This window comes from Onthophagus taurus, chromosome 1 (assembly GCF_036711975.1).
Source record: "Onthophagus taurus isolate NC chromosome 1, IU_Otau_3.0, whole genome shotgun sequence".
In the NCBI taxonomy this organism is placed as follows: Eukaryota; Metazoa; Arthropoda; class Insecta; order Coleoptera; family Scarabaeidae; genus Onthophagus; species Onthophagus taurus.
This window is the reverse complement of record NC_091966.1, coordinates 32,136,805-32,163,510: the sequence shown is the minus strand read 5'-3', so window position 1 is coordinate 32,163,510 and position 26,706 is coordinate 32,136,805. Positions and strand designations below refer to the sequence as shown.

Sequence of the window (26,706 nt, the reverse complement as noted above, 5' to 3'; positions counted from 1 at the left end):
TGTTTCCTATATAAAGTTGCAGGATACTAAAACGAACACGTTTCGTTTTAACCCCTATTTTCCTCTCTTTGCTGCGGTCGCTTTCAGTCTTCGTTCACCCGACCTGACGAACAGGGGCGTGTAAAAATTATATTTTAATTTTCAACCTCGTGCTACACGCGTAGCTCAGAACAGCTTTATGCAAATGTCAGTAAGTTACAAAACCATTAGCACTACAAATATAAAACCTGAATTATATAGTTTATCTCACGCTCTCGTGCTCTTATTAGCAAATCTTTTAATAACTAATGTTAAAAAGTTTAGAAAAAAAGTGTAACAGGTACTATTTTCCACATGACTAGATTTAATTTTCACGTTTATATGGTTACTTGTTTGTTATTTTCCACATCGTTGATTTTAATTTTCCGAATGCAATTTTATTTATCAGTAAAAATCTCAAATATCAGTCAAGTTAGTTTATTCAAATTTTAAAATATTTTCGAAGCGTTTATTAAAAAACAGGATTAATAGACTTTTTAAATAATAACTAACTGAATTTTTTAAAGTAGATGAACTAGAACAGAATGTTTGAATCGTATTTTACAATGTTGTATAGAAAAAATAATAAATGTAAGCGACAATAAAAAAGATTTCTTTTCAATGAAAGAAATTGTATCCTTTAATATGGGGATACATGTAATCATCATGCAATCATAAGTAAGTAATTTTATTTATGTAGTGCAGTCAGTAAGATTACACGATTGATGTTATCCTACAATATTCGTATTAATCTTGGATTAATCGGTAATTCGAACAGTGATTTCGGTTATTGGACATTGAGTGGTTCAACATCTGCATATCAGGAATCACGGGATTTGGAACAAGACCGTCCATATCCGCAGGAAGAACCCAACCCAATCAACTCAAGGGGCTATTTCCTGCAGGAACACCGTTATGAGAATCGCTTTAGTTTTGCAAGTAGATTTAATTAATGACAATAAATTTAATTAATATTTTACAAAATCTAACACTATTTTCAACCAAAACTCTTATGCACAAATAATATAGATTCTTATTAAAAATATTAATGTGTTAAAATTGAAGAACTTGTTATTTCGTCTTAAACTTAAAAGAAATTTATTTGAATAATTACATTTATGAACTTAATACTTTGCGATATGACCTTTTTGTGAACTCTTGTACAATTAGTCTCTGAGGATGGCCATGGGCCGAAACTAGTAAGACTTAATTAATTAATAAAACCAATTTCAAAAGTACAATACTGAGAAAATTAAATTTAATTACCTTTTCACAAATTAAACAACTGGTAAAATGGATTATAATTATGATCTACGTTGTTGGTTTACATATGCCTTGTCATGTAAACCGTAGCACTACAGTAAAGTTAGTAAGACGATAACTTTTTGACTGTGATTCTCATAACAAAAATTCAGGATATGTTATCTAGATAAAAGGAATGAAATTTAGTACATTCGGCAATAATGAGATGAGACTTGAAACTTTGAGACTTTGATTGATTTTCCCAAGGATACAATGCGTTATGACATCTGTAAGCAGAAACCAAAATCATAGAATTGTAATATACACTAGAAGTTCTCTAAATGGTGTGTAAACGAGAGAATTTTCATATGATTGTTTATCAGAAACCGTTGAAACCTGTAACATATTCGTAGATGGTATATACCACGATCATGAAATATATATTCGTTAATTAACATAATAATTAGAGCTAAATCTTACTTAGATCATGGTTTTGTGAAGGAAAAAAGATTAGATCATTTGACGACAGTAATATCTGGTATTTATGTATTCCATTCACCTACAGACCTAGACGACATAAAACAATACATTAATCTATGACATTTCACAAAAAATAGACTAATAAAACAAAAATCGCAGATTGCCATAAAGAGAGTTGTACCATTGTATAAAAAGCAGTTATAACATTAAAATCCTTTGGAAAGCAGTTAAGCAATGCACACACAACGATAACAAATTAATCGGTGTATAACTAATAAACTATGCAAATGAGTAGGGAAAATCCCGGCGTGATGGGAAATGTTGCTTACAAGAATGTGAGCAACTTCAACAGCAGAGATGATAAATTCTGACAACAAAATTCAGAAAATAGTCGTTCAAAATCAAATATGAAATATGTGGACTTTAATACAAATGCATCACGAAACTACCATATAATATGAAGGAAGATATTGGTGTCGAACCCGATGAAGTATTAAAACCACACAAGTAATGATGTTAAAATTACGTGTAAAAAGACTCAGAGATTAATAAAAGATGTTTTATTTACAAAAAATCATAAAAGAAATCTCCAAGAAAAAACCTTCAATCTATGCTAACATTAGATAACTTCAATCATCAGTAACAGTTGACTATACGGCCTCCTGGAATGATCTAGAAAATATCGCCGAACTATCGTGAAGACGGAACGACTAGATGTGAATTCTTTATGGCCCATGTTCGACAGTGAGTATCGACACTACCATTAATAGAAAATGGGCCTCATTTAGTCGGATTAGTGTTACTTATTGACTATATTTCATTCTCCTAAAGAACTTTTGCAACTTGGACATCACCATTCGTTGATTTAGCTGATTTCTCAGAAGATCACATGTAGACCCAGTTTTACGTAGATTATGATAACCATACAATATATTTACCACTATACCACTGAATATGTTATCATTTGTGTTCTTAGGATTTTATATCGAATTAATTAAATTTGTAGTAGTACTATTTAAACAAACTATTTAATATAAATTTTAGGAAAATTGGTCTTTTGAGTCCATTGTAGATTCAATCACCATATCAGTTCTCTTCATTCTTATTCATATCCTTTAGTCTAAAAATTGTTATTAATCAGTATTAAATTATTAAAATGTTATTCTTTATTAACATATTTAATAACAGAACTTCTATACTCGATAGTTTCTAGTTTTATTTGTAAAACGAGTCATTTCTGACAAAAACAATACTTACGCCTCTGAAATTGTTTCTCTATATTTAACAGTACATACAACGATTTTGTCCTAAATAAGAACTTTTGTATTAAAATAGCTGTGTCGGCGTGATAAAAGAGATCTGTAGTAGCCATTTCGCGTATTGTTTTCTAGCGATGTTCGCTTATACTTATAACGTCAATGAACAGGCTCCACTCGGCTTCAAACACCGACAAGAAATTCTTGCAATGTCGAAACGCCGACCGCATTGTACTGGCTCGTTATGACCTTCTAAGGAGTATACCGGGACGCTTTGACTGTTCGAAGAATGCGGCTACATTGTCTTTGGTTCGCTTCAAAGCAACCCCCGGGAAACAAAGAGTTTGTGCGTATCCACTTTGAGGGCTAGAAATGAGAAGGAAAAGATAGGGTTTCTTTTGGAATTTCTTTAAATCTGGGTCGGGTTATTAATTGATAATCATCGCGGCGTCACCTCGAAGCAGATTTAGCTATAAAATCATTTACGTTCGTTTTATTCGCTCACTCTTTTTATTAGGGGTAATAAAAATTTTCATTTTATTGGGCTATAAAAATATACAGGGTGTTTTGTAAATGATCTAAATGATGTTAAAGGTTTGGTGTTTGATTTTATATTGTGTATAAGTTTTTTTTTTTGGATTACGATTTCTGGGGCAATTCTTCCAAAAAAAATTTTTTCGGGTAGATTGCGTTTCCGTGTAAATTTCAAAAAGTGACACAGATTTGATTTATTACGAATGACTGCTTATAAAAACGACCGTGTTTCGCTCACCCTAAAAAATGTCCCAACCACGGTTGAAGAATTACATTGGTGTAGGCCAAATTACTTTGACCCAATAAATAAATATATCGGGTAACATCACATGTGTTATGTTGGGATCGATATCGACTCACCCACTGATCTAAGTAATTTACTCTGGGTAATTGGTAATAGTTAATGATAATTATTTAGTAATGGATTGCCCGTTGTTTGATTTATTGATGATTATGTTAGTGGATGAACCCTTAGCCTTGCGCTGACATTACCGCACAGACCTATCTTAATCCACTGAATTAGCAATTATATTAGGGTATTATTTACCAATAGGTATAAATTTAAAAAAATTACTAATTGTTGATAATAGGTAGTTAATTAAATATATAGGTAATTTATTTATTTATTATATATAGTTAATTTTAGTAATTTTAATTTAATAATAGGTAATTAATTGATAATAGTTAATGATAATCATTTATGTCTTAAAGGAAGAAACTTTATCGTTACGTTTATGTAACCCTATATTAATCCTCTGAATTGGTAATATTATTGGGGCATTGTTTATCAACGTAGATAAATTGGTCACTATTGAGTATTATTAGATTTAGATTCAATTACATATAGTAAACAATATTAATTACATTTTGAGCTTGTGTATTTTACGTCGAAAGAAGTGGGACGTTAACATTTCGTAATTTGCAGATTTAGTTTGTAAAAGACATACGGTATCTGGTTGGATTTTCGTAGTTCTGGTCGTAGAGCACGTTTCCACAAGAGTTGCTCTAATATCATATCCAGTGGAGGGTCGTCTGAGAGACCGAGCCACTTCTGCCTCAGCTTTCGCCGTTATTATTTTACGTTATTACGCCATTTGTCCTCTCTTGGGGCTTATCAGTTCTAGATTACGGCGAAATTGTCCGTGCGATACATCTCAATTCGTTATTTTTGATTGAGAGGCAAAAACGATGTAATATTACTTTCGTTATTGGTCTGGGAAAATGTTTTACGTGCTCCGAGATTTTTCAGTATTCCGTTTTTTCTCATGCTACCTCAAAACGTATTGCAACAAAAAGATTAAAAAATTAATATACACCGTCTAGACCACAATTAGCAATTCCAGACATCTGATTCAGCAGTTATTTCCGTTAAGAACTTTTCCCTGTACAATTCGCGTTTCGCTTAATGCACTTTTATAGCGTCTCTTAAGAAAAAAAACATAGCGTGACATCGCATACGAGCTTTGACGTGCAGATTGCGGGTGATTTATGTATTTTATCAGTTGGAAGGGTTCTGTTAAAAAGTTCCTTTAACGACACGACGAACCTATATTAACAATTTTTCCGTAAAGGGCAAATTGGACCGGCTCGTTGTCACCATTGGGACGATTGTTTTCAATAAAAAAAACCAAAAAAAATGCCAGCGCAATTGGCTCAATTTCAACTCGAAATCATTAGCTTACCATCCTACCCACCCCCGTAACATTTTGATAACTCCAACATCGAAACAAGCTTCCGTTGTTACTCTTTGTACCTATTTATTTTGTATTTTTTTTCGACGAACATCACGTCCATCGAAAACGACAAAAATCGATAGAACGCGTTCCATTTTTGTGGGAAAGTTTTTTAAAATTTACGCCAGTTACCAATATGGCCAGAGAGCCATAAATATTTTACGGGCGTATTCATTTAACGGACACTTTTCGCCGGTTGCCGGACGTAAATTATACACCTACAGCACTAGCTACTGGTTGAAAATGTAAATTTACGCGATTAATATGTATATGAAGAGAGTTTGTGAGATTTGTTGCAATATTAACTAGGATTACGTTATATTTTCATGTAACACTTTACTTGAATGTTTTAAAAACCGATTACATCTCATATAGAAAATTGGTAATTAAACAAACAAAGTTTTGCGGTATGTTTGTACTCCATATCCAGATTTTAATTTCAAAAAATTAAATAATTTAATTAAAAATAACATGATAACTAGATTACTGGTTAAAGTAATTGATATTAACTCCTACAGGTTGATATGTATGATAACTAATTGCTTGATTGCTCTAGACTTGTAAAATTGGCAATGGTGATCGGCAAAGCTGACTGGCTTTATTGAGAAAATTATTGTGTGGTGCTCATTAGGCAAGAAGACTAACTTTTATTACCGGCTGCTGCTGCAATTATTGTTGTTGATCTTAATATCAGAAAGGGCATTAAATTCAAAAATAGGTTGTGGCAATTTTTACTAAACAACTAGTTGATAAGACCAGGGTCTAGCTACTGCATTACCATAAGGAATGAACTTACCGATACTTATCAACTTGTCCAACAAGCTAAGTTCGAAACAAAGTTGAAGAGATCCAACAAAACAAAGCAACAAAATCAAGCAAATACAACTTGATGATAAATTGATGATTATGAATTGTCAATGATATATCTAAATTAATTGAATATAATAGCATTCGACGTATTAACAGTAAATGAATAGCCTGAACATAAAAAAACGTGAATAACAACAGAAAAGACACTAAACCTATAATTATCTTAAGACATAAAACGTGATGGTCGAACGAAACCAATAAAAATCGAAAAAATCCGCAACCGTCAACACTAATTTGATCACTACTGTATTGAAATAATATTAGAACGAATCCGTACACATGATTCTTCAACAATGCAACAATTCAACATGATATCTTCTACATAAAAATTTCAACCACGCGGTTACACTCAAACAATTAATTTTTTCTTACAAGTTAACACTATCGCTGCTTGATACCAAAGAGAAAGAGGAAACGCATATCGATGCATAACAAATCGCCAAAACGACAAAGTACTAACCAAACGACATTACAAAAGAAAATATGAAAAATAAACCGCTACAAGGTTTTAGATTATACAAAGCTTTAGAGCAGAAGTGTAGAATATAGATGTGATGGTGGATACAGAGGCTGCATTTTTTTGGAATGACGAGTTCAGATTTTGACGATTTACATGATAGATCCCATAACTACTAAACAAGATACAAAATATAGACAGGCTACACAAACTAGTAAACGTCTACCAGTAATATTAGTAACAAGAATATCTTTTATTCCTTATTCATAACAGTGTATGTTAAATGTGACTCTCTGAAATGGTGTTCAGAAAAAGCAGTAGATGTAGTAGATACTTGTTTGTAGATAATGACATTGTTGCGGTCAGTTGTCATTATTGACATTGAAGAACAGGATTATCTCCGGCCATTTCTGGCATAAACAATGTTATTAATTATAGTTTACACCATAAATCTAGTATGGGGGGAGGCTAATACCCGAAGCTGGATGGCAATCTGATCCCAAAATATTCCGATCTCATCTTTTTCTTACCTGTTGAACTGTATTGACTTCAGAATGTTTATCACTCGCTCAATACAGGCGTAGTACACTGAGATTCACACATTGTGAAAGATATAACAGCTTTAGGAAAATGTTGTGTTTATACTACTCTTTCATGTTCTTGTATTGTTGTAATATGTTGACCTTTCTTCGATTTGTTGTTGAGATGTCTGCTTTACCTAAAAAGATGTCGCTGTAGATGCCTTTAAATGAAAGGGGCGAGAAATTATAGCATAAGGGTTCCAGAATGAATGGAATATTCTATATTGTGTTGGTGTAATGAAAGGGAAGCAAGCTCCTCTGTATTATGGCTCCAATTTTCTTTAACTGTAAGTATTTTATTATCGCATCATTTGCAATAGTGTAGAATACTTACAGTTACTTGCAGTTATTGAAATACTATTGGTTGATGCAAATTACAACTTTATTTGGTGCAATGTATGTTTTACCGGGATAAAATGTGGAAGTTCTATTTGGCATTGTAGATCATGCTTTTCCACTAACATATAGTACAAATAGAAACCTTATCCGGGATTAACCTTTTACATGCCAACGTTCCCTTTTTGGGAACATCGCATTTGTATAAAACATTTTTTGTATAAAACTGACTTCGTATTAAGGGTACCTAATTATGTAATTGTAAAGTAGAAGCATTTTAGTTGTTTGTTTCAATTCACATTTTTTCCATTTCTTTTTCGAGAAAAACACTGAAAAATTTGTATAAAATATAACGACACACGGCCTTTAAAAGGTTAAAAATCTAAAACGAGGATTTTAAACTATGGATTAAGTAACGCACGGTGTAGCGGAAAATGCTTTTGGAATATTGCCTTCCGTTTCTAGAATCGGATTTTCAATTCACTTCTCTTCAGTCTCTTATTTTTACTTTTATAATCTTTTGATTTACAATACCACAGACTGAACGGCCACGGTACATATCAATTGAATGTATTACATGGAATGTAAAATTGGTCCCCTCCATGTTAAATCAAACTGTCTGTTATTTAACAAAAAATGATGATTGTCGGTGTCGGTTACCAGTACATACACTCTACTCGCCTCGGTCCGGCTTCTTTGATAAAAACCGACAAGAGTTGAGTTTGAATCGGCATTCAGATCGGGCTGTCAACAGAGCTGCGCAGCACGCCTACATCAACGTGGCTTTGTCGATCCACATTGCGATCGACAGAGTGAGGGTGCACCTTTAGGATTTAAAATATCCTTTCCTCTTTTATAACTCAGTTGCCGTCGTGAAAACACATGACTCTAATACCAAATTACACAATTCTTTCTCGGATGAAGTATCGTCAAAATGAAATGATCTACATATAAATCACTTGTAGCAGCAAATAGCGAGTAAAAGATATATATATATGATCCATCTATTTAAATGCAGGATAAAAGCAATCCCTAGTTATAAGATAAAAATTATTCGTTATGATTTATGTGGAATCTGTTATTAAAATTGCTTCTTAATAATAACAAGCAATTTAGATATAAAATAATAACAAGCACAAAATAACAAATAATAACATTTAACAAAATTATCAAAAAAGTAAAGATAAATGTAACAAGTAGAATATACATCTTACTCTCGATTAATACGGCATCAATTGAGCAAATTTTGTAGAATGCAATGCATTGCTATCTTTCAAATACGCCGCCCCTGCATGGCCAATCAATCAATAACTACGCTCAAAAACATCCCAACATACCAAAACAAACTCCTTACAACTTTAACCAACTTAAACAACTACACCAATATTACAGAGACAATTACACCACACTGCCATCATTACACCAATATCACACTCACACACCCCAAACAGCGCACGTCTTAGGTACGAGAAAAACCCCTCCGAAAACACAAATGCCTGCTTCAACGTAGCTAAACATGCCAACAATCTCGAAGAAATCGTCGAAGAAATGTCCAGGGAAATCAGATAACAGAAACTGAGCGTCTTGGCAGTGTTACATAACTAATAGGTGAATTGAAACGCAAAAGTACTTTTTATAGATTGTAACGCTTGTTGAGTTATGATCTGCAATTGATTTAACTTTTGTGCGCAATCAATGGTGTTATCATCTGAGTTTCTCGACGCCATTAGATGCCACGTCACAGAAGCGGTTTGAAATTCTATTCGTTATACCAATTCGATTAAGAGTAGCTAAGACCTGTCGACAGCAGCAGAGGAGCTTATGTTCAGTGAATACATTAGACTGCTTGATGGGTTCTTAACAACTCTAGAAGGAATTTGAAACAAGAGCACATCACGAATCATACATCTCTAGAAACGATCTCTTTATTCTACACGGTTCATCATGAAGAACACTGCTATCTGCATGGACAGCACAACAAGTTTAACTTGAACGCAAACGAGCAACCAGAGAAACATAAAATTTAAAGACCGTTTACAAACACATATATAATATTGTGCTTTTATCGCACGATCAAACTTTAATAGAAGCGTTTCTGTAGACCACATCTGAGCTTGCAGCGCACATCTGGCTTAGTAAACCCGATGGAAGGATTCGGGCGTAACAATAACTCTTATGAGACTCATCGAAGTAATCTCCAGGAAAATCCAAAAAACAAATTGTCTTATAACAAAAACTGGGTTATAACTTTGTCTGGGTAGTGTTACATAACTAATAGGAGAATTGAAACGCAAAAGTGTATTCACCAATAATCGCCCAGACAAAATCAGGTTTGAGGCATTAGGAATGTGTGTGTCGCAGAATTAATAATCATTAGTTTGTAACGGTTTTATTTGAAATAATTTGAAAACGCGAATTATTTTTTTTGGAAAAAAGTTATTTATTTTGAATATGTTTGAAGGGTTACATATAGATGAGGGGTTAAATTTTCTTAAATTTTCGGATCGTGGTTTTTTGGCGGAACGGGTTTGACGCGGCGGGCCGTTCTTGAAAACGTAGAGATTTTGGAGAATTGGTTGAAGCGTTGAGCTAGCGACGAAGGTTTAAATTTTATTAACATCCGCGTGCGTTTTTTTTTTACGTTGAGACCAAATTAAGGGTTTAGTAGTGCCCTCCAAAGTTATTTTGGGATTGTGGGTCTCATAGTGAATTTTTTTCGACGATTAATTCTTGTTGGTTTTTGCAAATTTTCGTCGGTACTCCTTTGGGAGGATTTTTCAAACCACGTTTTGCGTTTTTACGCGTGCTTCTAATAAATTTTCGTGCGTGAAGCGAGACGGTAAGAATAACGTTAATTCTTTTTCTCATTGTTTCGTCGGTTATAGTTTTTTTTTACGTTTTTTTTAGCTTCTTGTATTGGATATTTATTTTTGATCTAAATTTTTCCCGTCTACGACCTGTCGATTTCGGTCCGTCAATCCAACAGGCGAACATCGTTAAAAACCGTCGTTCCCAAGATCGTATGGCTTTTCCGGATAAAGAATTATCATCGGGAAAGTAAAATTTTCAGCGTGTGCAGAATTTTCAAGGTCAGATTACTTAATTTTCTCGTTCTCGGAACATTCGTCGAGTCGTCTTTTTCGTAACCTGTTAACAAACAAAAAAAGCGTGTTTTTCAAATATATGAACGCTATATATATTTTGAGAAAAATATTGAATTAAATATATAATTTAATATAATAAAGTTTGAGATAAAAAAAAAGGGAAAAAATATATAAAAAAAAATAGAACATTTTATTGTTACTTACCTAGAATTATATTTGATATTTTTATACTTACCTGAAATAATTGGTTATTTATTATTATTTGGTTTAGTTTATTTTTAGTTCATTTTCTTACTTTTTTTGATTTTGTAAGATCACAGTTAACTCGAGTAAACTTTGGTTAAATTAAATTTTTGTTTCTTATAGTTTTTGAATGATTATTATTATAATTGATTTATTTATTTTTTTTTTACTTGCACGAAAAGTTACTTTATTTTTTTAAATTCTTTTAATAGAGTATTATTATTATTATTATTATCCGTTTTGTTTTCTTTGATTTTCGTCATTCACTTTCACTTCAGAGTGGGTCCTGTTGTGATTGGCATTGAGACAAGGAATACTATCGTAGATCCACTGGCGCCCTATATAAAAAAAAAAAAGAAATCCACCCCTTCTCTACTGAGATTGCCGGCACCTTGTTTCTCGTGGCGTTTTGTTTTGAGTTTTTGATTATTAATTTTTTTTGTACGCTACATTTTTGGCGCCCAACGTGGGGCCTGAAAGAAAAAAAGTAGGTTTTTGCTAATATTTTTGGGGATATTCATTGTGCTTTGAAATTATATTGTTTGAATTTGTAACTGATTGATTATAATATAAGTGATTGTTATAAGAGTAGTTATTGGTGGTTATTATTTTGGTGAATTTGATCGCAACTATGAGCCTGAAGGTAACGGTAAATTATTTGACTAAAGAAGAGTTGTCATATGAATTGTGGGTGCGTGGTATAGAACCGACAACGGTCGATGACATGCGCAGAAAGCTTCCCCTTTGCTTACAGAAAGAGAAGTTGGGAACATACGATGAATTGGGATATCCTGATTATCCATATACGCAGGAAGAAGATTTGAAAGCGCTTCATCCTAAACTTAAAGAAATAGCTGAAATGCTGAGTAAATTTTCCAGTAAGGATTCGCGTAAAATTGAAACAAAATTGTGGCATACACTTGGGCGTATTAAACGCATGGGCGAATCGGAAGAAAGAACAAAAGTGTTGACGGAAGCAATGGAACTCAACACCAAATATATGTCTGTTGTATCTGCATTAACACGGCCGCCTGAATTAGAAGTTTTAGAACAATCTTTGAATATATCATTAAATTTTTCTTCGCCATCTGGAGCATCGTCTCCACAGGTAAATATTCCTGTAAGCCGTGAACAACATATAAAGATCGTACCAGTGCATAAATGGGACGTGAAGTTTTCAGGAAAACCTGGTTCATCTGTTGGAGCGTTTTTAGAAAGGATAGACGAGCTTTCATCGGCTAGAGGGATTCCTAAAAACCAAGTGTTTTTGTCAGCATTAGATTTGTTTGAGGGACCGGCTCTCGCATGGTATCGTTCTATTCGGAGATCTGTTTCTTCTTGGGCGGAGTTGGAGTCGTCGTTAAGAGAAGAATTTCAACCACCGGATTATAACGAACATCTTATGGAAGAAATTAAGCATCGAACACAGGGAGAGCAAGAACCAGTAAATATTTATATTGCAAATATGATGGGACTTTTCAGTCGGTTAACATGTCCAATATCGGAAGATGCCAAAATAAAGATTTTGAGAAGAAACGTTTTGCCTTACTTACAGAATCAGTTGGCATTGCAGAATGTGAATTCAATCTCGTATTTGAAGACACTATGTAAGCGAATCGAAGAGAGTCGGAGGACTGTAGAAGAATTTGCACCTCCTAAGCGACGAGGAAAAATGTTGGAGCCAGACCTAGCGTATGTTGAATTAGAAGCTAAAGAAGGTTCATCTGTTGAAGTGATAAGAGTGGCTACGACTACAGAAAAAGAACGAGAATCGTCGAGAACTTGTTTCAATTGTGGAAATGTTGGTCATTTGGCAAAAGGATGTGCTGCACCTCTTAAATTACATTGCTATAAGTGTAAGAAGCCAGGAGTTACCATTCGAAATTGTCCGATTTGTTCGAAGAATTATCCCACTACGTCATCGTCGGGAAACGAAAGGCGTCGTCACTAGGTGGTCGGATAGTGGACATAGACGCCGATATATCGACCGAGAAATTTAGAGCCGTATTACATTATATTTTGGAGAGTTCTGAGCCTGATGAACGACCCTACCTTACTGTGAAAATTCTTGGGAAAAGAATGTTAGGATTGTTGGATACTGGTGCATCAAGAACGATTCTAGGTGGTTTTGGTTGGAAAATAATATCTGAATTAGGACTTAGTTTAGAGAGTGCATCTGTTACAGTGCGTGTGGCTAACGGCCAATGTTGTAATAGTATTGGCAGTGTTTTGGTTCCGGTTGAACTTCGTGGTGTGTTGAAATTAGTGAATATGATAGTTGTACCAGAGTTACCTCATACCTTGATATTGGGAGTTGATTTCTTCAGAGCATTGGGAGTTGTACCGGATTTACGCAGCAACGAATGGTATTTCTCGCGGAAGGATTTACAGGTTGATGGTGTGGGGGAGGATTATGTTGATGATTTGTCGAACATTGAGAAATTACAATTGGAGAGATTGATTGACAAACATAAAGAGATGATGGGTTCTGGATTGGGCTGCACAAATTTGGCGGAACATGTGATAAAGACTTCTTCGCCGCCGATCAAGCAAAGGTACTACCCGGTATCTCCTGTAGTTCAAAAATGTATTAACGAGGAATTAGATGAAATGTTGTCCAAGGGTATTGTAGAACCGTCGACGAGCGGGTGGTCATCGCCAATTTTACTGGTAAAGAAAAAAGACTTAACCTACAGATTTTGCGTAGATTTTCGCCGCTTAAATGCAGTAACGGAACGGGATGGATATCCACTACCTTACATATCCGCTACATTAGACAAGCTTAGAAATGCGAGATATCTTTCTTCCGTAGACATCAAGTCAGCTTTTTGGCAGGTACCAATGGAAGAGACCTCGAAGAAGTATACAGCGTTTACTGTTCCCGGCAGAGGACTATTCCAATTTACAAGGATGCCGTTCGGATTGCATAATTCACCAGCAACGTGGCAGCGATTAATGGATCGAGTTATTGGAGCAGATCTTGAACCTAACGTTTTCGTCTACCTGGATGACGTTATCATTGTCACCGAAACATTTGAAAAACATATCGCTATACTAGAAGAAGTGTTTAGAAGACTGATTAACGCAGGTCTTAAAGTTAGTTGGGACAAATGCAACTTTTGTAGATCACAATTAAGTTATCTTGGTTATGTCGTAGATAAGCATGGATTGCATGTCGATCCCAGCAAGGTGGATGCTATGTTGAGGATACCGACACCAAGGACCCAGAGAGAGGTTCGTCGCATGGTGGGAACCTTTTCATGGTATCGTCGCTTCATACCTGATTTCTCATCGTTGATTTCACCTATAACTAGTTTATTGAAAAAAGGTGCTAAAGTTGTATGGTCTCAGAAGTGTGATGAAGCTTTTAAAATCATGAAAGAAAAACTGGTGACTGCACCTATACTTTGTTGTCCGGACTATTCGTTACCATTTGAACTCCACACTGACGCATCTGGAGTTGGATTAGGAGCTGTTCTTTTGCAGCCATCAGAAGAGGGAGATCGAGTCATTGCCTACCTAAGTCGCACTTTGTCGAGAACTGAGTCTAATTATTCTACCACGGAGCGAGAGTGTCTGGCCGTTATATGGGCCGTAGAGAAGTTGAGGCCATATCTTGAAGGTATTCCTTTTACTGTGATAACGGACCATTACTCGTTGTTGTGGTTGTTGAAGTTGAAGGATCCGACTGGTCGAATAGCGCGATGGGCTGTACGATTGCAACAGTTTGATTTTCAAATAAAACATCGCAAAGGTACCGAGAATATCATTCCGGACGCACTTTCCAGATCGTTTCAAGCTGTTGATTGTGTTGATACTAGTGTTGTTTTTGATACGAATAGTGATAAGTGGTATAGTAAGCTTCGTAAATTGGTAGAAGAGTATCCGGCTAAGTATCCGCGGTATCGTATAGAGAATGGACTACTTTACAAACATGTTGCATCTTCCTTACCTGGTTGGAAAGTTGAACCCTGGAGGTTATTAGTACCAAAAAAACATCGATCGTCGTTGATATCAGACGCACATGACCCACCAACCTCTGGTCATATGGGAATTTTCAAGACGGTGGGACGATTGTCTCAGCGTTATATATGGCCTAAGATGCGCGCTGATGTGGCGAAGTATATTGCTAATTGCAAGATATGTGCTGCGCATAAAATTCCTGCATCGAAACCTATCGGTCTTTATAAGGCTCAACCAATTTGCGATAAACCATGGGAATTGATCTCGATGGATCTCATTGGACCATTGCCTCGTAGTAAAATTGGAAATCAATATGTACTTGTCATATCCGATTATTTTAGTAAGTATTGTTTACTTTATCCTTTACGAACTGCTACTTCTGACAAGGTAGTGAATATTGTGGAAAATAATGTTTTTCTCAGATACGGTGTTCCTAAAACATTGATTTGCGATAACGGGCCTCAATTTAGGTCAAAACAACTGTTGGCGCTTATGGATGAATATGATGTGAAAGTGCGTTACAATGCGAGCTACCATCCCCAAGCAAACCCAACCGAACGTGTCAATAGAATTGTGAAGACGTTAATATCTATCTATTGTAGGGATGATCAACGGACTTGGGACGTCAGTTTACCAAAAATCGAATGTGCGTTGAATAGTGCAAGACACGAAACTACAAGGTTCACACCACATTTTATCTGTACTGGAAGAGAAATTATACTCGATGGTAAACATCATGATCGTTTGATTACAGATGATGCTGATAGTGGTATGATTGGTAGTAAGCAGCTTCACAAGATTTTTGAAGATGTTAAACAAAGAATTTGGTCTATTTCTAAGAAGAACGAGCGATTATATAATTTACGCAAACGTCCTGATGTTTTTAATGCAGGTCAAAAGGTATGGAAGAAGAATTACGTGCTTTCGGACGCTTCTAAATATTTTTCAAGCAAATTAGCTCCTAAGTATGTTGGACCTTATACCGTTGTGAAAAGTGTGTCGCCATGGACTTATATGTTGAGGGATGAGTTGGGAAATTCGGTGGGGACGTGGCACGCTAAAGATTTAAAATTGTATTTCGATTCAAAATAAGGAAAAAAGTTTCGGTGAAACTTTAATGTAGTAAGGGGGGAATTTGTAACGGTTTTATTTGAAATAATTTGAAAACGCGAATTATTTTTTTTGGAAAAAAGTTATTTATTTTGAATATGTTTGAAGGGTTACATATAGATGAGGGGTTAAATTTTCTTAAATTTTCGGATCGTGGTTTTTTGGCGGAACGGGTTTGACGCGGCGGGCCGTTCTTGAAAACGTAGAGATTTTGGAGAATTGGTTGAAGCGTTGAGCTAGCGACGAAGGTTTAAATTTTATTAACATCCGCGTGCGTTTTTTTTTTACGTTGAGACCAAATTAAGGGTTTAGTAGTGCCCTCCAAAGTTATTTTGGGATTGTGGGTCTCATAGTGAATTTTTTTCGACGATTAATTCTTGTTGGTTTTTGCAAATTTTCGTCGGTACTCCTTTGGGAGGATTTTTCAAACCACGTTTTGCGTTTTTACGCGTGCTTCTAATAAATTTTCGTGCGTGAAGCGAGACGGTAAGAATAACGTTAATTCTTTTTCTCATTGTTTCGTCGGTTATAGTTTTTTTTTACGTTTTTTTTAGCTTCTTGTATTGGATATTTATTTTTGATCTAAATTTTTCCCGTCTACGACCTGTCGATTTCGGTCCGTCAATCCAACAGGCGAACATCGTTAAAAACCGTCGTTCCCAAGATCGTATGGCTTTTCCGGATAAAGAATTATCATCGGGAAAGTAAAATTTTCAGCGTGTGCAGAATTTTCAAGGTCAGATTACTTAATTTTCTCGTTCTCGGAACATTCGTCGAGTCGTCTTTTTCGTAACCTGTTAACAAACAAAAAAAGCGTGTTTTTCAAATATATGAACGCTATATATATTTTGAGAAAAATATTGAATTAAATATATAATTTAATATAATAAAGTTTGAGATAAAAAAAAAGGGAAAAAATATATAAAAAAAAATAGAACATTTTATTGTTACTTACCTAGAATTATATTTGATATTTTTATACTTACCTGAAATAATTGGTTATTTATTATTATTTGGTTTAGTTTATTTTTAGTTCATTTTCTTACTTTTTTTGATTTTGTAAGATCACAGTTAACTCGAGTAAACTTTGGTTAAATTAAATTTTTGTTTCTTATAGTTTTTGAATGATTATTATTATAATTGATTTATTTATTTTTTTTTTACTTGCACGAAAAGTTACTTTATTTTTTTAAATTCTTTTAATAGAGTATTATTATTATTATTATTATCCGTTTTGTTTTCTTTGATTTTCGTCATTCACTTTCACTTCAGAGTGGGTCCTGTTGTGATTGGCATTGAGACAAGGAATACTATCGTAGATCCACTGGCGCCCTATATAAAAAAAAAAAGAAATCCACCCCTTCTCTACTGAGATTGCCGGCACCTTGTTTCTCGTGGCGTTTTGTTTTGAGTTTTTGATTATTAATTTTTTTTGTACGCTACAAGTTATTTATGGAATGGTTCCAAGAAATCAACGGTTATTTAAAAAAAAGTTATGGTGATATTTTTTAGCACACAACTGGTGCAACAAACCAGATAGAAGGGTTCGAGAGCAAACTGCGCAGAGAATGCATCAGATGCAGAAGAATCATATGCAATAGTTTGTTTGAAACTGGTCTGTGTGAATACTATCATTGAATTCTATTAATTTTATGGATTGTAACGCTCGTTTAGTTATGATCAGCAATTAATTTAATTTTTGTGCGCAACCAATGATGTTATCAATTAAGTTATTCGATGACATAAATTTATATTATTTTAAGTATATTCAGCTGATTGAAGGGACTGAGAAAATAGTCATATACATGGAATTATTTGTGAACAAAAAGCATTCTTTATCTCCACACTATATGACCGTATAAACAACATTTCCTGCTCAATTTAGATTCTGCAATACTACATAACGAAAACGATAAAATATTAACGACTAATTTTAACGTTTACCAGGGGCCACCGCCAAACAACAGTTTATTACGTAACAACGAGGGCACAGTAAAATTCGCGTGTCCGCCATAATTAGAACACAATCCCGACCAACTAATTAGATGGAGTGGAATTTTAAATGAAGATCCTTGTCAACTTTGCGAATGGCTTCGCGACCGTCTAAATTGGGTGGAAAACTTTTAAGACCGACCAGAATTGCGGGATGGTGTTTCAATTACGTAACAAAACAATGTAAATTGGAGAGAAAATCAAATTCTCGAATATTCTGGATAAGTTTTATTCGAAATAAAACAAAATTAATATTTTCTTTGTTTTATCCATTTTAAAATGTAATTTTATAGTTTTTTTCTAATACTACGAGCGAGGTCCAAAGATGAAAGGCCGAATAAAAATATTCGGATGTCTACAGATGGAAATATATGAGTTTTATAAAGCCCGATTTGATGGAAAGTGGATGAAATATGTGCACAGGGGGAAAGGTCTGATCACCTGTTTTGACCCTTCGACCCGGTCGAAGTTGAGAAAAAAATCAGGCTGATGTTTTCTACGGCCTCTGACCCGGGGCTTTTAACAATTTTCATATTTATACCTTTCCATCTTTGCTTTGATGTCGTTTTTTGGGATTTTACGAGACTGCATAAGTTTAATAGCAGATTTCTCAAAATACACGTTTACCATATTTAAAAAAAAGTTCGTCAAATATCCATATAAAAGAAACATTTTATTTTATTTAATGTTGAAATAGAATGTCAGTAGCACTCGTTTTTGCAATATTTATTAGAACGAGAAAAATTACATTCTGAATAAAAGATAATTTACAGATAAATCAATAATATAAATAATTAAATATTCTGGTTATATTGTTAAATATTTTATTCTTATTTTAGGATTTGATAAAAACAGTATTAATTAAAAATAAATCGATGATATCTAATTCAATTAGGTAATTAAATTAATTTCATTACTATATTGTTGTGGCAAAATAGAAAACTCAAACTTGGTTATTTTGTACGGTCGTGCTTTTCTCTATCTATTGTTTCTAGGTACACAAAACTGGCGTATTCTCTACTATGAGTTGCACTTTCATTATTTGCACATGTCAAAACTTTCTCGGTGCATTGTTAGTTTCCGTTTCAGTGCTCTAGTACCCTCTTCAAAAATAGCCATTAGCTACACGCTTAGGGTTCTTGTAGAAATGATGCCGCAATTGAACCAGGTAAAAATAAAAACTCATCTGTATTTTTCTTTTATGTTCTATCATTTACATGTTGTCCTACTTTCAATTTAAATTGGGGTCAACCGTGAAATATAAAAAAGAAGGTAATGGTCATCGATAAATCGTTTGTTTAAACGAAACGTAGTACTAGTACTAGTACTAGTAAAGTCTCGATGTAACGGACGTCGTTAGAACGGACATCGAATATAACAGACAAAATATTTTTAAGTCATACTATTAATATTATCTATTTAATACATCAGTATATTTAAATATAAATGTTAGGACTCATAGATAGAATTCAATTCGGGTTGGGAACGAAAACCAGTGTCCAGCGTTAGTTCGAATGCTAGTGTTAGTTCTAGTTTTAAGTGTTATTCAGCGTTAGATTGTGATACATTTTAATTGAACTAAAAGTGGAACTAACACTAGACTTAGAATTAGAAACATTCGGTTTAGCCATATGTCTCTTAAGATGGCTAAACCAGAATATTATTAGTTCTAGGTCCAGTGTTAGTTCTTGTTGTTGTTATTCAGCATTAGATTGTTGTATATTTTTCATTGAAGTAAAACTAGAACTATCTCTAGACCTAAATCTAGAAAGTTTCAGGTTTCGCCGTGGATCTTCAGACGTTCGCACGTTTAAAGTTGAAATTACAAATGTTTCATATAACGGACTTTTGGCTATAACAGACACTCTCTTCCCCGTATTAGTCCTTTATATCACGATTTTACTGTAATAGTAGATTTTATGAACAGAAGAATACGAAGATTTATACGGGATAAAATTGACCTAGAAGTTTTCTCAGCATTTCCTTTGCAGTCTACTAACAAGCTCGAAAGGAAAGGAAACTTATTGAATCGAATAGAATGCGTCGGATTCATGCTTGAAAAGAAAATATAACAACTCACAATTATATTTTAAAATGTATTTGTACCGTTTACAAATTTCGTACACTTTTTAACTTTAATTTACAATATATTCATGGACATTTTCAATTAAAACAAATATTACATATTATTATTCGGAAAATTTTCCTGGTGAGATTATATTTTCATCTGCAATTGATGTGTATAATTATACCTAGTTGCATTTTCATTTTAAATTGACAGAACGTTACATCGGTTTTAGTTAATTTAATTTATTTTGAAAAATTATCATAACCACCGTGACATATGTATACATTTATTGGTCATTTTAAGCCACTTAACGGAACAATTTAGATTACAATACAGACAAGTAGAGCTCTAACAAGTGTTAAATGTGCTTCGCATTTTCAATTATTTATTAAATAAGAAAATTGACACAATTTGTAATTGTCGGTTATTATTAATTTTTCCCCGGTTTTTAATGGCAGGTTATCGAAGTCCATTTATTATACCATAAGCGTGTTCGGGTTATAATACCTTAGTTGTAAATAAAGGGTTTCCGAACTCTTTTACGTACTCTACACGACACTGTTTGAGTACTTAACATGCAAAATTTATTTTTTAAAAGTGGCAATTTATAAAGCAATGTTGTTGAATAAAAATTTCTTCTTGTAATTACAATTCCCAACTATGCTAATCTAATAAGGTGCCGGTGAAAATGCATTCGTTACGTGTTACCTCAGACCTCAAGGGGTCAGACAATAGGAACCTTTGGTGGTTTCCTGCGTCCGCAGGACGAAAAATAGCTCTATCGGTGGAAAACGGAGGCGAGACCGGGCATTTCCGTTTGAATAATTCATCGAAACCAGTAACGTTATGACATTCGGGCGGACGGTGATTTAGGACCGCGGCTGTTTCGTTATAAATTGAGGTATCAATAAGGCGTCGAAACAATGCGTGCTTTCTCATCATCGGCTTCACTTAGGTTTTCCGATAGAAAAATACATTGAAACGACATGTGATATTTTTCACAAAGAAATACCGTTCACTTAACTTAAAAACACATCATTGTTATTTTCTATTACTCTTATTTTGTATCTCGTGTCAATAAAATCAGCAATAAAAAGTGGACGAAATTGTCGAATTTGACCGAAGATCGTTCACTCGTCCTAATTGCATTGAATTTTCATGCGTCCTCGTCCGCAAGTAGACGGCGCATTTCGTATTTATGAAAGAAAGCCGAACGGGGAAAATTTGAAACGCCATTACGGGCTCTATGGGGCGTTAAGGGCGCAGTTTTGCGCGCCTCTCAGTCCTATACCAGGGGTACTATCCCGTTACTGTTACCTAAATGGATCCCGGAATGCCTTTTGCGCATCCACCGAGTGACCTCATCAGGACTTCCGTCACGAGAATGTCGTAAATGTAATTTTATGATCGGCAATTTAATTTTTTTCTAAATAGTGGTGACTGCTTTGCGGATCACAATTGGTACTCATGAAAATTTATTTTGAAGCATCATCATACGTAAATTCCAAATTAAAGCTAAAGTGTATATGCATATAGAGAAACGATTTATGTATCAAATTAAAGCTGAAACTATCTTCTTTATAGCGTATACCCAGTTCTTATTCTTCCCTTTTTACATGATCTTCCCATCGTAGTCTTATACCTAGGGTAAAACCAAGGTACTTGGCTGTTTTGACATATGCTACTGTAGATTTGCTTCTCACACAATATATCTGCTCTTTAGAAAATACCTCACAAACTCCGACAGATTCAAACATTTTGATAGTAATAATCTTTCGTGCCAAGTGGCAAACTTTTACTAATGCAAAGTTTCTAAGATCGGATGTAATTTGAAAATGTTTGGTAGCAAATCATTAAGGAGAGCTTAATTTTTCCCGTTCGGTCATTATTCGATTCCCTTTGGTTATCACATAAAGTGAAACTGGAGGTGCAAAAAGTTATTCAGCTGCAGCGTAAGAAAACACTACAAATTAAACGTTCTGTTTTGAAAAGAAGGTTTAACGCTGCTTAATTCTTTGCACAATTGTTCAAAACTCGATTCATGTCGTTTTGAAGCCGAAGATTGCTTATTTATTAGCAAGCACGATATAGTGTTTAGCCTACAACACCTAGTAGTAAGTAGAGGATAGAATAACTACATATGCGAATAACAAAACCAAAAAAAATCCCCATCATCAAAAGTAAACAAAAATCTTTATCGTTTAGCAACTGCTTTAGGTGACAGTATAGCAATATACATTCTCAAATAAGTAATTCTGAACTAAAATCTGTTAATTAACATAAAAAACTTTGCTACAACTAGAGTTCTCAATCATCAATGTTTCGGAATAATATATACACAAAACTGCTATTTAACTTATTTTACAGAGTACTCAGAGACTTGATGGTGGGCTAAAATTGAATAACTAACCTTTAATATATGGTAATTTACTCTTCTCCTTCTTCTTCTCCAGATCCTTATGCCTGATAGTGTTGGATAAATCTTTTTCCTATTCCTCCATCCACTTTTTCTACTCCCTTCGGTACCTGGCTAAATCCTTTATATCTGCTAGAGACTTCCCTCTCTTTTTCCCAACTTCTGCTATTCTTTCCTCCCACTTCTTCCTCGGTCTTCACCTCTTTGTTTATCCTTATTCTTTGCTTTAACTTAATTTACTTTAAGTAATTTACTTTGTCGCAAGTATCCTTATGAATTGTCTTATTTTTAACAAAACAATTGAAATTTCAACAAATTTTAACCTTTGTTGGATGGCTATAGAAACAGATTAATGCGTTATATTTGTTTACATATAGATTATCGCAGTTAGCATTTAGGAAACAAAAAAAACAGGCACGTGTGTTGAAACTAATAATAGACATGGAAATGGAAGAAAATGTCGATAATTTGGTTTCCGACGATTCAAAATCAGAAGAAGATGCGGTAGAAAAACTACAGAAGGTAGTGACAGTATACAAGAACTAGAAAGTGATCATGAAGCCGAAACTGATGAAGTCTTTTATTGGAAAAGATAATGTTATACAGTGGAATAAGCACAGTACAGCTAAAAAACTGAACAGAGCTATAACTATATAATACGGGAGTCACTTGGTGTACTGTTCTGAGGTAACTGATTCCAGACAGTATTTTCTATGAAGTCCCAACGTACATACAGTGTGTCCGGAAAGTGATGGTGCATTTTGAATGGTGTGTAAGGAAGTGAGCGTACAGATGATGATGTGACACCACGAACTGCGCAGCAGCGGATCATCTCGCTATGCAATGTCATTTTATACAACATAACTCTAAATATACATATATCGGAAAGCAGCTTATAAGCTTAGTAAAATATTTATGTGAACCAACCTCGAGGCAGAGCGTTATGTCACCACATACAACTGGTTTTCAAGGGTAAAATTAGCACACTACGTCAAAAAAAAACTAATTCTTATATTACTTTCACTAAGAGAAAGTAGGACCAGTAAGGATCAAGTATGTTTGGCTATCATTAACATAGTACTACTCCTGTGGGCTATGCGTCACGATGATGTCATTGATATCAACAACGATAAAACAGAAACAATTATGGATTAATGTAGAACGAAGGCAGGCGTCGATGCAGTGGTTAAAGTAACCTCAGGTGATATTCTTCAGCCTTATAACATTGCCGGTATAAATACATTCGCAATTTGTACAAAAAACAAACCTACTAAAAATATTGTTTTACAGTCTTTTTTACACTTGGCTTTGATTTTGTTGAAACTGATTAACCAAAAACTCTGATTACTTACCAAGTCACATTAGAATGGCAAAGTATGTGGTACAACATGCCTTCAATAAGGTATTACAAAAGTCACAGTAACTGATCGTTGTGCAACATGAAGAAAATACAATGTATTTTATGTTGTCGTGAATGTTTTATTTTTATTTTGTTGGTAGTTTAGAAAAATAAAATTTACTTTTTTTATAACCCATATTATTTGAAATCGTAGTGAACAAAACTGTTCTGCCAACATGGCTTTTGAGACCCAGAGGAGGCGCACTTAATAGAAATTAATCCAAACATGGGATTTTAACTGGTATCCAATTCAATAGATAGCGTATTCCGAAAGTAGTAAATTGTATAAGATTTTTTCCCGTTGTGATGATAAAATCTCATCGATATGAATTTTTAAATCCAGAAAAAATAACCGGACATTTGCAGGTTGGATAAAATTGTGTGGAGACAATACGTTAATCGCTGTGGATGCCAAGGATGTACATCGATGAAGAAGAGTGTGTGATATACATTTTACATTGAATGATTTAGCGAGAAATATCTATCTAAAGAAAACTGCTATACATTAATTTTAATGACATTAAAATTTTTCATATTTGTTTTATGTGCAATTTCATAGAATATATTATTTTTAATGATCATAAGGTATTGACACTTTCAATTAGCAGTTGCCCAGTTGCAAACAGGTTATCTGTATACTATCGGTTTGTTAAAAATCTTCATTTCCTGTAAAAAGCCCTAAACTCGATCCGATTCTGACTACGCCTTTTAGGTGTCATCATTGGAATGTATTGATTTAAAGCAGTATTATTTTATTAATATGACATATACAATAATTAATCAATTGCTAATTGAAAGAATATTAAAGTAAAGTTGTATAGAGATTAGGTTTATTAGATAATTTAAAAGTATTATAATCAAAGTTGAGAAAATTTGTAGAATATTTTATTAATGTATGTAAAGAAATGATTTAGGCGTAAAGTTCAATTTGAAAACATCTATTGATTCGAAATAATTTTTGAACTGATAAATTATTATATATAAATATAATGACTTGTGAATATCTTTTGAATATATAAAGCTGATTTATCTTTAAAACCTAGATGGATAGAAAATAAATTAAAATATTAATATAAATGTGAGATTTCAGTGAAAATTAATATTTAAACTACTTTAAAATTGATTTAAAAATATACAATAATACCCACAATATAGAAACGTATTGCACAAATTTCATATAATCGGTTAGTAATTTTATATTTCTCACAATCCTGAATAATTAATTATTATTTTAATATAAATTATTGAAATTATTTGTTGCCACAAAGCGCCGCACCAAAAACGCACGCGAAAATTAATTATTACATTGGGATTTCGTAATTAATTATGCCTAAAAGGTGATTTTACCTCGAAATAGTTGCGGATTTCCAAATAAACGTTGATGGAAGAACATATGCGAATTCAAAATTTTATTTACCCACACTGCATAACATCACCGAGTTATTTTGTCCGCATCGCTCACTGCACTAACCGGTGGTAAACAAGATAATTGTCTAAGTGATGAATCGTAAGTGAATTATAACATCAACAACAATACATCTTCTTTTTGTCCATTAAGCGCCATTATTTCTTATTTTTATGTTAGTCATCATAAAACTAATCACGAAACTAAATCATCATCATGATAATTACATTAAGCTGAGTGAGGGCACCTGTTCGGATGCGTGCCAAAGGGCACCTTGTCATCACCCCCACAGACACGCGTTGTCCACTTTTCGGTCATTTTCCAACCTGTGGGATTGCATTATTAACGATGCCCCATAATTTACAGAAGCTCCCCTCTGTTCGTCCATGTTTAGGGAACGCACGTGTGTATACACGTACCGTACGTGATCCACACCCTCTCTCATAGGAAACACAACGAGTTATACACGAGATTCTACGTTGTCAGAACACGTTCCTAGTTACCAAAGTAAATTACAGGATTACGTAAAGTATTCGCGTACACGGCAAGAATATATTTTCTCGGTAATGACTTACTAACAAATCGAAAATACATTAGTGGTATAGTTGAAATTTTGAATTATTTATTTATTGCGTTCGTCATTAAGACGAAGTCGATTACAAAAAAAAAACCTCTGTATGACTCAGAATTTAAATTGTTTAGCAGTGTTAAATTAACCTAATCAACTAAGCTTAGAAACTTGGAACTAATCAGCGGTCAAACTTAACACAGATTATACCTCACGTTAACGCGGTATATTGTTTCAATAGATAGTTTAAAGTTTGTTGCTACTGGAAGATCTCGTTGCTTAATTTTACAAACGAGTACGGTGGTGGCATTTTGAAGGGCCAATTTGAAATTCGGTACAATTCTGTAACTTTTCTCTTTCATCTCTTATCTCGGCCAGTATTTACAGGGGAGAAAACGGACCGTACCCGTTTCAGCAACAATGCGAACAATTCCTCGCGCGTGTGTTCTGCCTAATAGGCAACTGTATTGTTGTCCTGTGCTTTCAAAGGACGCGGGCGGCGTGGGAATGTCCCTTCGACGTTTAGGAGCTCGTTTACGTTTCAACTCACGGTCCTAGTAGACGGACAAAAAACGTTCAGAAGGGTGCCAGAGACGATGTGAAATGAAATGTCCGCTATGCATACACGAGAGGTGCACACGATCCCGCGTGCCTTTTATAAAAGATGGCATTTTCACTCTGTCCCGACGACCGGCTATTTATACAAAGGTATGCGGGCGATATATGGTAGAGGAGGGCGCCTTCACGTTCTTCCAACCTGAAATTATTTGCTAGACGACCTAAGAAAAAAGTAACGAAATAGAAAAATCCTATAGTATGCGACAACTCCACCACAACATTTTTTTTTTAACTTTGACATTAAAGTGGGACAGAAATATTAAATCAAGATGACAGAGCAAAAAGTTGCAATAATACTCGGTTAAAATGATGG

The 26,706-nt window shown here is 34.2% G+C and overlaps 1 protein-coding gene across 2 annotated transcripts in view; it reads right to left on the bottom strand.

The window, feature by feature from the left end:
- The window catches only part of LOC111415884 (discoidin domain-containing receptor 2-like), a 177,954-nt gene extending 152,710 nt beyond the window's left edge, over positions 1 to 25,244 (bottom strand). Inside the window, exons 1-2 of one of the 2 annotated variants that reach the window (XM_071199831.1) lie at positions 25,150 to 25,244; positions 22,398 to 22,633 (exon numbers count right to left, since the gene is read on the bottom strand). The gene's annotated coding sequence lies outside the window, so the exon portion shown is untranslated. The remainder of the gene's footprint in view (positions 1 to 22,397; positions 22,634 to 25,149) is intronic. The other variant, XM_071199829.1, reaches the window with a different exon arrangement.
- Positions 25,245 to 26,706: the final 1,462 nt, after the last annotated feature.